Source organism: Lathyrus oleraceus, chromosome 4 (genome assembly GCF_024323335.1).
Source record: "Lathyrus oleraceus cultivar Zhongwan6 chromosome 4, CAAS_Psat_ZW6_1.0, whole genome shotgun sequence".
NCBI lineage: Eukaryota > Viridiplantae > Streptophyta > Magnoliopsida > Fabales > Fabaceae > Lathyrus > Lathyrus oleraceus.
The window spans coordinates 59,511,431-59,527,039 of NC_066582.1; the positions used below are offsets into that span (position 1 = coordinate 59,511,431).

The 15,609-nt window shown below is 36.8% G+C and overlaps 1 long non-coding RNA gene across 11 annotated transcripts; it reads right to left on the reverse strand.

Annotated features, from left to right (window-relative positions):
• Positions 1-3,215: 3,215 nt before the first annotated feature.
• On the reverse strand, positions 3,216-5,902 carry LOC127135158 (uncharacterized). Of its 11 annotated transcripts, none has more exons than XR_007808448.1 (6): positions 5,594-5,902; positions 5,197-5,252; positions 5,017-5,107; positions 4,125-4,843; positions 3,914-4,040; positions 3,216-3,828 (listed from the first exon to the last, which is right to left on the reverse strand). It is a non-coding gene; the product is annotated as an uncharacterized LOC127135158 (long non-coding RNA). The 11 variants fall into 11 exon arrangements; XR_007808447.1 differs by having other exon boundaries at positions 5,746-5,894; XR_007808451.1 differs by lacking the exon at positions 5,594-5,902 and adding an exon at positions 5,398-5,523.
• Between the last annotated feature and the right edge of the window lie 9,707 nt (positions 5,903-15,609).

A 15,609-nucleotide genomic window follows, 5' to 3' on the forward strand; every position in this document is an offset into this window, starting at 1 on the left:
TAAGGACATTATCAAGAAAATTCCAAATGATGTTTTCGTAAGCCTTGGCAAGGTCTACCTTGATAGAAAAGGATCTCACTTTGCATTTGGATCTATGTATACTATAGAGAATCTCTTGCGCGACAACGATGTTTTCATGGATGATGCACTTATGGATAAAACTAGATTAGTTCGGAGAAACAATATGATCCATATGCCGCTTGAGCTTATTGACAATGATCTTACTGAAAATTTTATAGATGGCATTACATAGGGAAATAGGGAGAAATTCGCTGACCAGGTGAGGGTTCTCAATCTTAGGGATCAAACAGATATTAATGGTATTGATTGTAGAAAGAATAAACTCCTTATTCTAGAGTGAATGAATATAGGAACACATATCCTCACCTGTAAGATTCCAAATGTTTTGATAGAATCCCGTAGGAAATTCGTCTGGGCCAGGCAATTTCCATGCAACCATGTCGAAGAGGTACTGCTTTATCTCAGAATTATTGAGCTCAGAGTCTAAAGAGCAAGTCACATTGTTGCTTAACGCATGAAAACTTTAATTGTTATGAAACCATATGGAAATAGGTGTCTTCATGTTAAATAATTGTTTGAAATGGGATTAGAACATAGCTTTTATTTCATCCCCTTCCTCGATCCAATTGTTGTTGTTATCCTTGAGCATATTAACAGCTTTATTGCGTCTTCATTACACTGCTCTGATGTGGTAGAAATTAGTGTTATAGTCGCCATCAATAAGCCAATTGAATTTAGTTCTTCGGAACCACAGCAATTCCTCTTGGTATAAAAGTTTAGCAAGTTGACCTTGCAGCTTCTTCTCAAGACTACACAGGACCTCATGATCCTTTTCCTACTAGATGCTTCTTTGAATTCCTTAAATCCTGCTAATAAGAATCACTTTGTCTTTGTGGATGCTTCCAATATTTTCGAGCTTCCAATTCAAAGAAGCAACTGTGAGGCAATCTAAACTACTTAGTAAGAACTGATTTTTGTTCCAATCAGCATTCAACATATGATCAATATTATCCTCGACAAGCCAGGAACATTCGAATTTGAAAGACTTAGGTGTTGGCGTAAGCCCTAGAGGAAAATATTTTTGGTACTTGTATCGAATTATTTATTAATAAAAAAAGGCTTTTTATTTATTATGTTTGTTTAATAAAGTCCCTAGAATAGCTAGTCCGTTTAATGTATCAAGTGTGACTTAATCATGAGATCCCATTAAACATAAGGACATTATTCTTAAAGTATCCGTAGTCGAGCTTTATTGTAAAGTGGGATAATATTAAAGCATTAAGACTATTATGTATATAGACTGATGATCACATCTCATGGATCATGGATAAGGAGTTATCAAGTCTTAAACATAGGTATGAATATTAAGAGTAATATTATACGGGATTGACCCGCTATGAGAATACTATATATAATATTATGCAAAGTGTCATAAGTTATTCTTATGGAGATAGTGGTGTATACCACCCTTCGACCTGAAACCACTATGGGCCCTAGATGTAGAGTCGAATGCCTTATTGTTGTTCAAACATTGTCCGTAATTGGATGACCATAAAGACAGTTGATGGGTACTCCACAAAGCATGCTGAAGGACATGAGTGACCTAGATGGAATTTTCCTATCCTACGTAATAGGATAAATGTCTAAGGTCCCAATGTTGAATTGGACAAGGATGACACGATCTATGTCTTGTGTTCAATATAGACATAGGGGCAAAAGGGTAATTGTACATATAAGTATTATCACAAAAGGATTTGTCAGATCATATCACATTTTCGTGTATTGGGTAGCAGTGATGTGTTGCTAGATACCGCTCACTATTTATTATGTTAAATACGTAATTTAATATAATTGTCAATGATGCGAAAACCTATAGGGTCATACACAAAAGTACGGATTGATGAGAGATAGAGTAAATAAGGAACACCATAAGGTACGGTGCACTTAAGTGAATTGTAGGACATCGTAAGGCATGGTGCACTTAGTAGAATACGAAATATGGTAAGGTACCACGTGCTTAAGTGATTTTGGTATATCATAAGATATGGGCCACATACACTTAAGTGGGATTTTTAGCCTATAGCCCACACAAGTGGTTCTATAAATAGAACTCTTGTGCAAAAGCATTTGTGTAGTTGAAATTTCGTTTCTCTCTTACTCAAAGCCTTCATTCGTAGTAGCTAGCACTGAGATTGAAAGAATCTGTTTGTGTGGACTAAGTAGAGGCATTGTCACCATTTAACGTTTGTGATTGTTGTACCCCAAAATTTGCCCTCCCCTTTTCCTAATTATTCATCCAACCACTTGGTCAGGGGATCACGGTCATACATGCATAATTCATCCACATGCATCATTCCTTCATTAATGGATCACCATGGATTCAAAAACCTAAGGCTTGTGAAGTTAGGGTTTGTATGGATATCAAGTCTCAAAAGCATGGTCTGACTAGATCATCAAGCATGGGGGATGTGAAACCCTAATTGTGGTGGTAGAGGCTTGAATTCAACAAGGACTTGCCCAGGGCAATCCTCCAGGGTCTTCAAAACCCTAATTCCTCAAGGCATGATCTCATGGATCTTCCCTAGGCCTTGTCATGGCCTTCAAAACCCTAATGCAGGCTCACACACTAGGAAACTGATGATGCGAGCATATGACTTAATTCAAAAGACTTGCTTTAGGGGTAAGCCTCGGGGAAACCCTAACCAAGGAGATGGTGAATCAGATGGACTTGGTGGTTTGGCTTTGCATCCATGACACCCAATCTTCACTTATCATCAATGTACTTGGTCTAATCCATCTTGGTCTCAAGGCCTTATTGTTGCCTAGTTGATTGTGGATACATCTATGGTCTTGGTCATCCAAATAACCAAACCTCTTATGTCACAAGCCAATTGTAAGTCATGCCCATTGATTCATGGATATTTCATTCAAACCCTAATCTTATGCACTCAGTTCATGGCCTTGTTAATATATATTACTAGTCAAGTCATGTTCTTTTCAAATTCAAGCATTTAAGTCATAAAATAAACCAATTGTAAAACCAATTTCAAACCATTTGTCAATCCATTTCACATCATTCGAAACCATCACATTTGATTTCATATAAAAAAGTACAAGTCTTGACAATTTTGACCAACTGTTGACTTTTGTCAACAGTTGACTTTTTGGTCAACTTTGACCAAAGTCAACCCAAAATCCAAAAATTACCCATAACCATCAATTCAATGTCCATTTACAAGGGAAATACAAAGAAAACTGAATTTTGACCATTTTGTTGACTTTGGTCAACAGTTGATTTTTTTGTCAACGTTGACCAAAGTCAACTCTCACTTGCTCTTGATCATCCAAACTTGACCTAGCCTTTTGATTTGATGTGTCATCCAATCTTCATGCTTGGTGGTGCTTTCTCTTGATTGCTTCAATTACAAGTAAATGACATTGTGCACACCATGTTTAGTTTGACATTTTGAATCACTAACCATTGGCCTTAGTCTGTCCCAAATCAATTCCAAAGAGCTCTAACACAGCACAACATTGTCCCTTGATTACCCTTCATTGCTCTAGCCAAATACCATACACCAAGCCAAGGAAGTGCATGATTTCACCATTGGAGAATCCATGGTACAACAATTCTGGCCCTACTGCTGTAGCAAGACGTCCAACACTTGGCAACATCATTTACCTTACTTTGTTGCTATTGAACAAGGGCATGAGGAGCTTGCTTTGGACCCTGCAGTGGACATCACCACCAAGCCTTATCTGAGCCAAAATTTGAGTGGTAGCATGCTGCATAAATGCACCTGTGAACTAGCACATGTTACCAAAATAACCTTAGCTTGCTGCAGTAATCTAGATGAAACCATGTCAAATCAGTGAAGTTGCAAAGAAGAACCTGCTACCAGCTGCAATCATACAGTCATCTGAGCCTACATAACCATTTGGACATGCCAGCATATGCATTTGGCCTTGAACTTGTGATGATGAGAAAGGCTCATGAAGGCTGAAACAAAGGAACCATCCTTGCAGAAACAAAACCAACATAAAGCATTAATGCACAATGACCAATCTACTGTGAGCACAAGTCAAGCCATGAAGTATCTAACCTGCTGCAGAACTGCATGCAGTCCATTCACATCTTCAGGTCAACAAACTGCAGGAAATCCAGTCATTGTGTTAGGCATACAGGAAATGCATCTATCTTAGTATTGGAGGAAGCAAGTTCATCAATTGGATCAAAGCCTTGCAACCAGCCCAAACCTGCTATAGAACATGACAGCCATGGGCATTAATACCTACTGCAAGTCCAAAAGCCATGACATAACAGTTCATGCCACACAACACCAAAATAGTAGGTCACGAAGCTAACCAAATGCAAAGGCACAACATGGTCCTGCAGAACCAATGCATTCAAGAAATTCAGTCATGAAGACAATGAGTCATCATACAACACTGTCAACCTAGCATCTAGACGGCATACACCTGTAACATTATTATACAACTGCATCATTAATGAAAAATCATGGAAAGACACGGCAGGACAATTCATCAAGGTAAAAAATACCAAACAGTACAGGATGTGAAGTTTTGAGTCCATACCATACACACTTGAAACCACTGGCTGCATGACAAACCTGAAACCTGAGTTGAAAACACCATCTGCACACACCATCAATCCAATGCTAGTCCATGAAGTGTGTTACCATGAACCTAAATCCCCAAGGTCACCTACTGTACATAACCAGGGCTCAACACCACAGGCCAATTGTGCCAAATCAAATCCTTGATGCCTGAATTTGGAAGTGAGGTGCATTGGTCATGCATCCTGTAATAGGCAAGGTAGAAACATCACCAATCACCAAACCAACATGAGCCTTACACAACAAATCAAACTTAACAACCTACCACATGCTAAAATGGAAAAAGGATTCAACATAACATGCATTGCAGGGCCAAGTGCGTAGCAGTAATGCATCTTCATCATAGTGAAATACATACCTCAAAGCCAAACCTGTTCCAAACTTGCATCAAAAAGCTACCATGGCTAAACCCTAATTTGAACATGATTTGCCAAGCCCATTCAAGTATGCTGCAGTAAAACCAATGAGGGAATGAAACAATAAGTAGGAGTAAACATGTGAAGTGTTGAACCAAATCATGAGTAAGGATAACATTCACCTATCAAGCCAATCATCAATCCAAAGTGCAAAGCCAATGTCACTTAAAAGTTCAACCTGCAAGATGATCAACAGGTCACTAAAACTAATCCCACATGACCTCAATCTAACCACAACATGTAGTAGCCAGTCAAATTTCAGATTCACTCATTCACTAACCAACATAAACTAACATAACTAACTGAGTTTCAGCTTCACTAACCAACTGAGTTTTCAGTTAACTCAGTGAGTTAAGTCCAACTGATTCCAAGCCATATCTAACTAACTCCAGACCTAGATCCAAACCTACCAAAGTTTCCAAACCTCACTTCTATTTAAGAAATTCACCACTCACATTCAAGGACCCTTGGCATTTGCTCGAATCTGCACTCTCCCTATTGCAATCTCTCTTCCCTCACCTTACTCAAAGCCCTCTTTTCTAAAAGTCATTGAAGCTTCAATCTGCTTGAGTTAAGCCACTACATTCTCATTTCACCATTTCCTAGTTCAGAAGAAGAAGAAGAAGAAGAAAGAGGAAGAAGAAGGGGACGAATCAAGTTTAAGAAGTCACCGGTGGAATTTTCTGACCGCCTTCTCCGATAAGTCGTTTCCCTTTCGTAGCATTTTCTCACTTTGAGCTTACCAGAGTGTAGCATCTGAGGTAGGAAATGAAAACCCCATAGTGGTAGAGGTTGATTCGCGCATGCGCCATTTAATTTTAAATATTTCATTATAAAATTTAAAAAATCATTAAAAAAATTTAATAAATATATTTTGTCTTATTTTATACTAAAAATGATTTATTGAATTTAAAATTAAAAAAGAATACAATATCACTAGATTCTGTCATCATTGCAAAGAAAGAAAGATAAACTTTTGTTGAGAGAACTGCTGGGAAGATGGTCTAACCACAAAATTATGACTAGATGGCTCTCAAGATTTTTTTTATGTATCTTGATAGATACCATATCCAAGATATGATCTTCCTTCTCTTCAAGAAACTAGCTTCTTATCCTTCTACCACTTGGTTGGTCATGTAACTTTTTTAAAAATAATTTTATTCCCTTGTTTTGCTGCATTATATTTATAAACAATTTTATTTCTCAGGTATATGATGAGATGAATAGAAAAGTGATGGATGCAGTATTAACCATGATACTATTTATAAACAATTTTATTTTCTCTTCATTTTCTTAAGTATAACCATTTTCTAACATCATTTCATGGTTCATCTTGATTTTCTCAGCTTTTGTCTATCTCTGTATTCAACTTGCTAAAATTTATATGTTGTGTGTTTGTCATGTTTTGCCATTTAAGTCCGTTTGAGATTTATTGCTACTATGTGCATGTTCTCATTGATGGCTGCTCTTTTTAATTATGATGTATCAGTATTTATGACAAAACATGATTGTTATACTAGATTTCTTTGTAATTAAACTGTTTCACAACGTGACCAGTTGTCTTCTTGTATGCAACAGAGCTACAAACCTTAGCATGTTTGCCATTTTTATCAAAAACAAATATAAATCTGAACCTGAGAAGAAGTCTCACAATATTCAATGTTCCTTAATGAAAAACTCCTTCAACAAATGGTATCATAAATCTTTGGTTCGAGGAAGGATACTTGTATCGAAAGTCAATGACGTCAGTGTAGTGAAGAAGAAGAAGAGATTTGTGAACTCAATTGAAGAGTGTCAATGATGCTAGTGTGGTCAATAAAAAAAGTTTTATGAACTCACACTTGAGGGAGAGTGTTGAGAATGTATCAAGTGTGAGTAGTGTGGATAATAGTCTTACATTGGTTGAAAATATGGAGACTTGAGTAATTATAAGAGAACTCACTCAATGATACGGGCAAACCCATTAGAGATGACATTGGCCCAATAAGGGAAGTGGAAAACAATCAAGAGCAAGGCCCAAGGACAAAAAGAATAATCAAAATTCCTAAAAGGTTGGAGGATTATGTGACTATTTTGACAGCTAGTGAAGAAAAGATCTAGAAGATTGCTGAGTCATTGCTAGTTTGTTAGATTTTCCCATGTGATAAATTTGGGGAATCTTTCCGTTATTTTGCCTTTGTATTTAAGTGAGCTATGAGCTCCATTTGCAGTACTGAGAAATTAATACATTCCAATTCCCTTTCTATATTTTCTTAGGAGGTATTCTACTCCTCTAATAGCGGACTCACACTGTTAACTCCCACACCCTATCAGTGGTGCTTTCATCACCGAACCTTCTCCCGTCAGATCCAAATATGGCCAAGGTCGTCACTCGTTCCACCAGCGAGAAGCTCGATGAATTGGCTCAGGTGATTACTCGTTTCCAAGATCATTTCAATCTTCGCATGGATGAAGTTACTAACCGTGTTGAGTCCTTGGAACGTCGATCCACGACACCAGAACCCATCAACCTCCGTCACGACAATGATTCGGATCACACTCCTCGTCATATTCTGAAGCTCGACGTTCCTCGTTTCCAAGGCGTGGATCCTCATGGATGGATCTTTAAGATCACTTAGTTTTTCACTTACCACCACACACCGAAGCACGAACGCATCACCGTTGCTTCCTTTTATTTGGACGAACCAACGTTAGTGTGGTACCAATGGATGTTCAACAATGGGTATATCACTTCGTGGCCACAATTTCTGCACGCTTTGGAACTCCGTTTTGCGCCTACGGCATACGACGACCCACGAGGTAAGTTGTTTAAGCTTCAACAAACTGATTTTGTTGCTAGTTACCTCAGCGAGTTTGAATCTCTTGCCAATCGAATTGTGGGTCTGTCACTCCACGATCTCCTTAGTTGTTTCATATCGGGGTTGAAATCTGAGATCCGCCGTGAGGTGTTGGCTCAACAACCGTCATCCCTGTCGCAAGCTACAGGTCTTGCTAGGTTACAAGAAGAAAAGTTCCAGGATCTCTTGTGTTTGACAAAGACACGACCTTCGTCTTCATGGCAAGCACCTTCCACTACCCGCACGATTTCCCCTTTCCCGGCGAAATCTATTTCCGATTCTCCTCCACCAAAGACCGTCGTGCCTCCCCTGTTACCCTCACCCGTTCCCAAAACTCGCTTCCGTCAATTATCAGCTTCTGAATTGGCTGAACGAAGAGAAAAGGGATTGTGTTTCAACTGCGACGAACGCTTTTCCTGTCATCACAAATGCAAAGCTTGTTTTCTTCTTTTGATTGCTGAAGAAGATGAAAGTGAGACGGAGGAATCTGGTCAGTCCAATTTCGGATCCCCAGACCAAATTATGGCTTTGTTCGACCCACCTGATGCGGCCCAGTTGGCCCAGTTGAGTTTTCATGCTATGTCAGGCATCTAGACGGCTCAAACGATCAAGGTTTTGGGAGGTGTAGCCCAACATTCGGTCCATGTATTAGTAGATGGAGGAAGTACCCTTAACTTCATTCAAACTCAGGTGGCACGTACTTTGGGATTTCAACACAGTTCATCACCAACTTTAAGAGTTATGGTTGGCAATGGGGATGAATTGACCAGTGCTCAGGTTTGTAAGGAGGTGCAAATCGAAATACAAGGTCATAGTTTTGTTGTAGACTTGTATACATTAAACCTCAGTGGACCAGATATTGTATTAGGTACCCCATGGCTCAAAATGTTAGGTCCAGTTTTAATGGACTATCAATCTCTTACTATGAAATTTCAGCATGGTGCCAAAGAGATTGTTTTACAAGGTGAAACAGGGCCATCTTACAATAATATTTCTTACCATCAATTGAAGAAATTGATGAACCCACGTCCCTTCCACCATCCCGTTTTACTGATCATCAAATTCCTCTCAATCATAATGTTGTTCCAGTCAACGTGCGGCCATATCGTTATCCGCATGCGCAGAAACAAGAAATAGAGTCTCAAATTCGTAAACTGCTTGAAAATGGGTGGATTCAACCTAGCAACAACCCTTTTTCCTCTCCGGTGCTCCTCCTCAAGAAAAAAGACGACACTTGGCGCATATGTGTGGATTATCGCGCCTTAAATGCAATTACAGTGAAGGATCGTTTTCCGTTACCCACTGTTGACGAGCTTTTGGATGAACTTGGATCCGCGAGAGTTTTTTCCAAGTTGGACCTCACTTCAGGATTTCATCAAATCCGCCTCCAGCCTCATGACAGTCCCAATACGGCATTTTGAACCCATGATGGCCATTATGAGTACAAAGTCATGCCGTTCGGCCTTTGCAACGCACCAACAACCTTTCAAGCAACCATGAATGACATTTTCCGGCCACTGCTTCGTAAGACTGTTATTGTATTCTTCGATGATATTCTTGTGTTCAGTGAAACAATGGAGCAACATCAGATTCATCTAGAACAGGTTTTTTCTCTCCTATCTGAGCATCGATTCTTCCTGAAAGCTTCTAAGTGTTTGTTTGGGCAAACTACCATCGCATATTTAGGTCACATTGTAATGAATGGCACCGTGGCTCCCGATCCTGAGAAAACTAGAGCTATTCTTGAGTGGCCTGTACCTAAAACCTTAAAAGATTTGAGGGGATTTTTGGGATTGTCTGGTTATTATCGGAAGCTCATTCGCGGGTATGCTTCCATTGCTTTACCACTAACCCGACTGTTGAAAAAGGATTCCTTTAAATGGAGTGAGGAAGCTTTATTATCCTTTAATCAACTCAAGCAAGCGATGGTTTCTGCTCCGGTTCTTGCTCTCCCGGATTTTACCTCTCCTTTTGTCCTTCAAACAGATGCTTCCGGTTTTGCAATGGGTGCTGTCCTTTTACAATCAGGACACCCTTTGGCCTTCTTCAGAAGAGTTTTTTGTCCTCGAATGACTAAGGCTTCGACATACATTCGCGAGCTCCATGCCATCACTAGTGCTGTAAAGCGTTGGCGACAATATCTTCTGGGTCATTTCTTCATTATTCAAACGGATCACAAAAGTTTGCGGGAACTTTTAACTCAAGTCATCCAAACACCGGAGCAACAACGCTATCTGTCCAAATTACTTAGTTACCATTATGATATCCAATACAAACCAGGCTCCACCAACATTGCAGCAGATGCTCTCTCCCGTGTCAGTGGCCCAATAACTTCCAGCCTCCTCCACTTTACGGTCCCTCGTGTCTTATTCTTGGAATAATTAAAGCAAGATTTATCCACTGACACCCTATTCTTGCAGTTAAAGGAACAGGTTCTGCAGGATCCTTCCGCCCATCCTAATTTCCGGTTTGTCGATGGCTTGCTACTTCGCCAAGGTAGAATCTGGATTAGTCCTAATTCTCACTTCAAAAGTTTGTTGCTACGGGAGTATCATGAGATATTAATTGGCGGTCATGCTGGGCTTTCCAAGACGATGAAACGCCTTTCTGAGAAATTTTTTTGGGACAATATGAAGCGAGAAACGCAGAAGTTCATTCGGCAATGTGTTGTTTGTCAGCAAACAAAATACTCAACCCAGAAACGAGGTGGACTGTTACAGCCTCTCCCACTTCCTCAACACATTTGGGAAGACATTTCCATGGATTTCATAATGGGGTTGCCTCCCTCTAAGGGATTCACTGTGATCATGGTGGTAGTTGATAGATTTTCTAAGGCAATTCATCTAGGAGCGCTAGCTACTGGGTTCACTGCATACAAGGTAGCAGAGTTATTTGTTTCCATTGTCTGTAAACATCATGGCCTTCCAAAGAGTATTATTTCCGATCGTGACCCGATTTTTATCAGTCTCTTTTGGAAGGACCTTTTTACATTCAGTGGTACCTTGTTGAGGATGAGTTCTACGTATCACCCTCAAACCGACGGTCACACCGAGGTTATGAATCGTACCGTGGAACAATATTTGCGAGCTTTTGTTCATGCTAAACCATCTCAGTGGGTCGCTTTACTTCCTTGGGCTGAATATCATTATAACACTTATGTGCACACTGCATCGGGTTTATCCCCCTTCCAAGTGATGTTTGGGAAATTGCCCCCATCGATCCCGTCTTACATTGCAGGTTCATCGTCGATTGATGCTTGTGATTCTGTGTTGCAATCTCGTGACGAACTTCTTCACTTACTGCGTAAGAATTTGAGTAAGGCGCAATTACAAATGACGCGAAACGCGAATAAACACCGTCGGGAGGTTCAATTTGCGGTGGGATCTTGGGTGTACGTTAAGTTACAACCTTACCGACAAGTTTCGTTATCTGGAAACAAATACCACAAGCTTTCTAAACGATATTATGGTCCTTATTTGGTCTTAGCCAAAGTTGGTCCTGTGGCTTACAAACTGGAGCTGCCCAGTCATTCTCGCATTCACAATGTATTCCATTCTTCTCTTTTGAAGCTTCATGAGGGAGTACCTCCGACAGTTATTGATCAAATTCCCCATGACTCAATTAACAATCACCCTGTGGTTACTCCTTTGGCTGTACTGGAAATTCAGACAAGACTCATAGAGGGAATTCCCACGCGTTTCGCTCTGGTACAGTGGCAGGGACTGTCGCCTGATGATACATCATGGCAAAATTGGGAAGAGTTGCGTCGTGACTACAACCTTGAGGACAAGGTTGATTTTGTTGGGGGGAGTATTGATACGGGCAAGCCCATTAGAGATGACATTGGCCCAATAAGGGAAGTGGAAAACAATCAAGAGCAAGGCCCAAGGACAAAAAGAATAATCAAAATTCCTAAAAGGTTGGAGGATTATGTGACTATTTTGACAGCTAGTGAAGAAAAGATCTAGAAGATTGCTGAGTCATTGCTAGTTTGTTAGATTTTCCCATGTGATAGATTTGGGGAATCTTTCTGTTATTTTGCCTTTGTATTTAAGTGAACTCTGAGCTCCATTTGCAGTACTGAGAAATTAATACATTCCAATTCCCTTTCTATATTTTCTTAGGAATAGCGGACTCACACTGTTAACTCCCACACCCTATCACTCACCTGTCATTTTAAGATTTTAGATGAATACGTAATACGTCTCTCATAAATGTATTGCTCCAAAAAAAGAAATCTCACAATATTCAATCTCACTTTTAATTTTTTATGTTAGTTATTGTGTTTGTTTGACATTTAAAGTTAATTGAGTTTTCCTACACATAACAAATAAGTTATAAGATATGAAATTCACATTTTTGTTAAAAAGAGGAAAACTCAAAGTAAATATACTATCAATTTTTTTCGTTACACGTAAAATATGGATCTTATAAATAGGGACAAAAAATTATAAAAATTATATATATATATATATATATATATATATATATATATATATATATATATATATATATATATATATATATATATATATATATATATATATATATATATATATATATATATATATATATATATAAATATAAAAGAAATATCTCTGGTATGTAACGAAATCATTCATTGTCTAAAATATATTTGGATCTTCAAATAGATGGGGAGCAGTGATTAATTATTAGTGCATTTTTTTGTTTTAAAATTATTATTTTTCTTTGACTCCATATAGGTAGGGATGGTAAAAATACTTATCCGTATAGATATGTGGAGATAAACCTCACATGAGTTTGATAGTTAATAGACATACACGGATAAAATAAATGGATATTTAGTTATTTATTTTTTTATGGGATATAGATTTAATGGTACTTGTACCCTAGTATTCGTATATGTTAATGATTAATAAAATTATTTAAATATTAATTTATTTAATTTATATTATTATTATTATTATTATTATTATTATATTATTATTGTTATTATTATTTTGTGAATATGAAATTATAATTATTTTGTTGAACCTAGTATAATTATTTGATAAAGTAATAAATAAAATGAATGTGATTTATTTTTATCTTTTCAATTTAGAACTTTTTTTTTAAAAAGTGATAAAAAATTAGTTAATTATTTTAAAAAATAATACTTATAGATATCCGATAAATATCTGTTGGCATCTCAAAATTCATGAATATCTATCTAGTAAATATATGCATAGGTAGAGAGTTGGTACTCATATTTATTAAGTAGAGTGGGTAATGGAAGATAATACTTATCCCATGAATACTTATTATCATCCCTAATTTCTTCTAACTAATACGAAGTATGTTAGCTTCTTTAAGTTTGGGAGCAAGAATTCTTGAGGTTTTGGTGTTAATTGTTTGACACTTAATGTAGTAAGCATTGGCAGTAAAAATCACATACACTTAATTGAGTTCCCTGAAAATGTATAATTAGACAAATAGCTCACGAGTTATGAAATTCACACTTTTTTTACTTTGAATACTTATATATATATATATATATATATATATATATATATATATATATATATATATATATATATATATATATATATATATATATATATATATATAATGGGTGTTTTTAATTAGAACAACATCAACTAAGTCGTATCATATTAAGTGGGATCGGCTACATAGATCAACTTTCACCATAATATTTTATTAAGGATTATATTTCTATCCAAATCACTAATCTCGATATCTTTCTTAATAACTTATCTGATAGTCTTTTCTAGGTCTTCTATTTCCTGTAATTGTTTGTCTTCTTTTTATCTGGTGTACCCTCCTTACTACATAATCTACTGGTCTTCTCTTTACATGCCCAAACCACTTAAGTCTATTTTTCACCATTTCTCCACTATAGGTGTTACCCCGACACTCACTCTAATATTTTTATTTCTAATTCTATATTGTCAAGTCTTACCACACATCTACCGCAACATCTTCATCTATGTTACACTTACTTTAGTTTAGTGTTAATTTTTAACCACCCAACATTTTGTCCTGTAGAAAATCGTAAGTCGTATCGCAGTCCAATAAAACTTTATCTTCAATTTTAGCGGTACCTTTGCATTAGATACAACACTTGATGCCCTTCTCCATTTTAACCATCCAGGTTGAATTCGATGGTTTACACCCCTTTCTATTTCTCCATCATTTTGTATAATGGACCCAAGATATTTAACCTGCGCTACTTGAGGGATAATGTGGTCTTCAACTTTCACCTCTAGGTTAGAAACGTCTCTTCTTTTATTGAACCTAAATTCCATATAATTCTTCTTACTTCTACTTAGGTGAATGTGATTTATTTTTATCTGTTAAATTTAGAACTATTTTTTTTTTGTTTTAAAAAGTGATAAAAAAAATAGTTAAAATGTATATTTAAAAAATAGTATTTATAGATATCTGATAAATATCTGTTGGCATCTCAAAATTCATGAATATACATCTAGTAAATATATGCATAGGTAAAGAGCAGGTACGAGTATCATATTTATTAAATAGAGTGGATATTGGGAGATAATACCTATCCCATTAATACCTATAATCATCCCTAATTTTTTCTAACTAATACGGAGAATGTTAGCTTCTTTAAGTTTGGGAGCAAGATATCTTGAGGTTTTGGTGTTAATTGTTTGACACTTAATGTAGTAAGCATTAGTAGTAAAAATCACATACACTTAATTGTGTTCCCTACACATGTATAATTAGACAAATAGGTCACGAGTTATGAAATTCACACTTTTTTTTTACTCTGAATACTTATATATAGCAGGGGTCTTTTTAATCAGCACAACAACAACTAAGCATTATCCTACTAAGTGGGATCGGCTACATAGATCAACTTTCACCATAATATTATCAAAGATTATATTTCTATCCAAATCATTAATCTCGAGATCCTTCTTAATAACTTCTCTGATAGTCTTTTCTAGGTCTTCCATTTCCTCTAATTGTTTGTCCTCTTTTTATCTTGTGTGCCCTCCTTACTACGTAATCTACTAGTCTTCTCTTTACATGCCCAAACCACTTAAGTCTATTTTTCACCATTTCTCCACTTTAGGCGTTACCCCGACACTCACTCTAATATTTTTATTTATAATTCTATATTGTCGAGGTTTACCACACATCCACCGCAATATCTTCATATATGTTACACTTACTTTAGTTTAGTGTTAATTTTTAACCATCCAACATTTTATCATGTACAAAATCACACGTCATATCGCAGTCCGATAAAAATTTCCCTTCAACTTTAGCGGTACCTTTTCATTAGATACAACACTTGATGCCCTTTTGCATTTTAACCACCCAGGTTGAATTCGATGATTTACATCCCCTTCTATTTCTCCATCATTTTGTATTATGGACTCAAGATATTTAACCTGTGTTACTTGAGGGATAATATGATCTCCAACTTTCACCTCTAGGTTAGAAACTCCTCTTCTTTTGTTGAACCTACATTCTATATATTTCTTCTTACTTTTACTTAGGTGAATGTGGTTTATTTTTATCTGTTAAATTTAAAACTTTTTTTTAAAAAAGTGATAAAAAATTAGTTAATTATTTAAAAATATATATTTAAAAAATAGTATTTATGGATATCCGATAAATATTTGTTGGCATCTCAAAATTCATGAATATCCGTATGGTAAATATATGCATAGGTAGAGAGCAGGT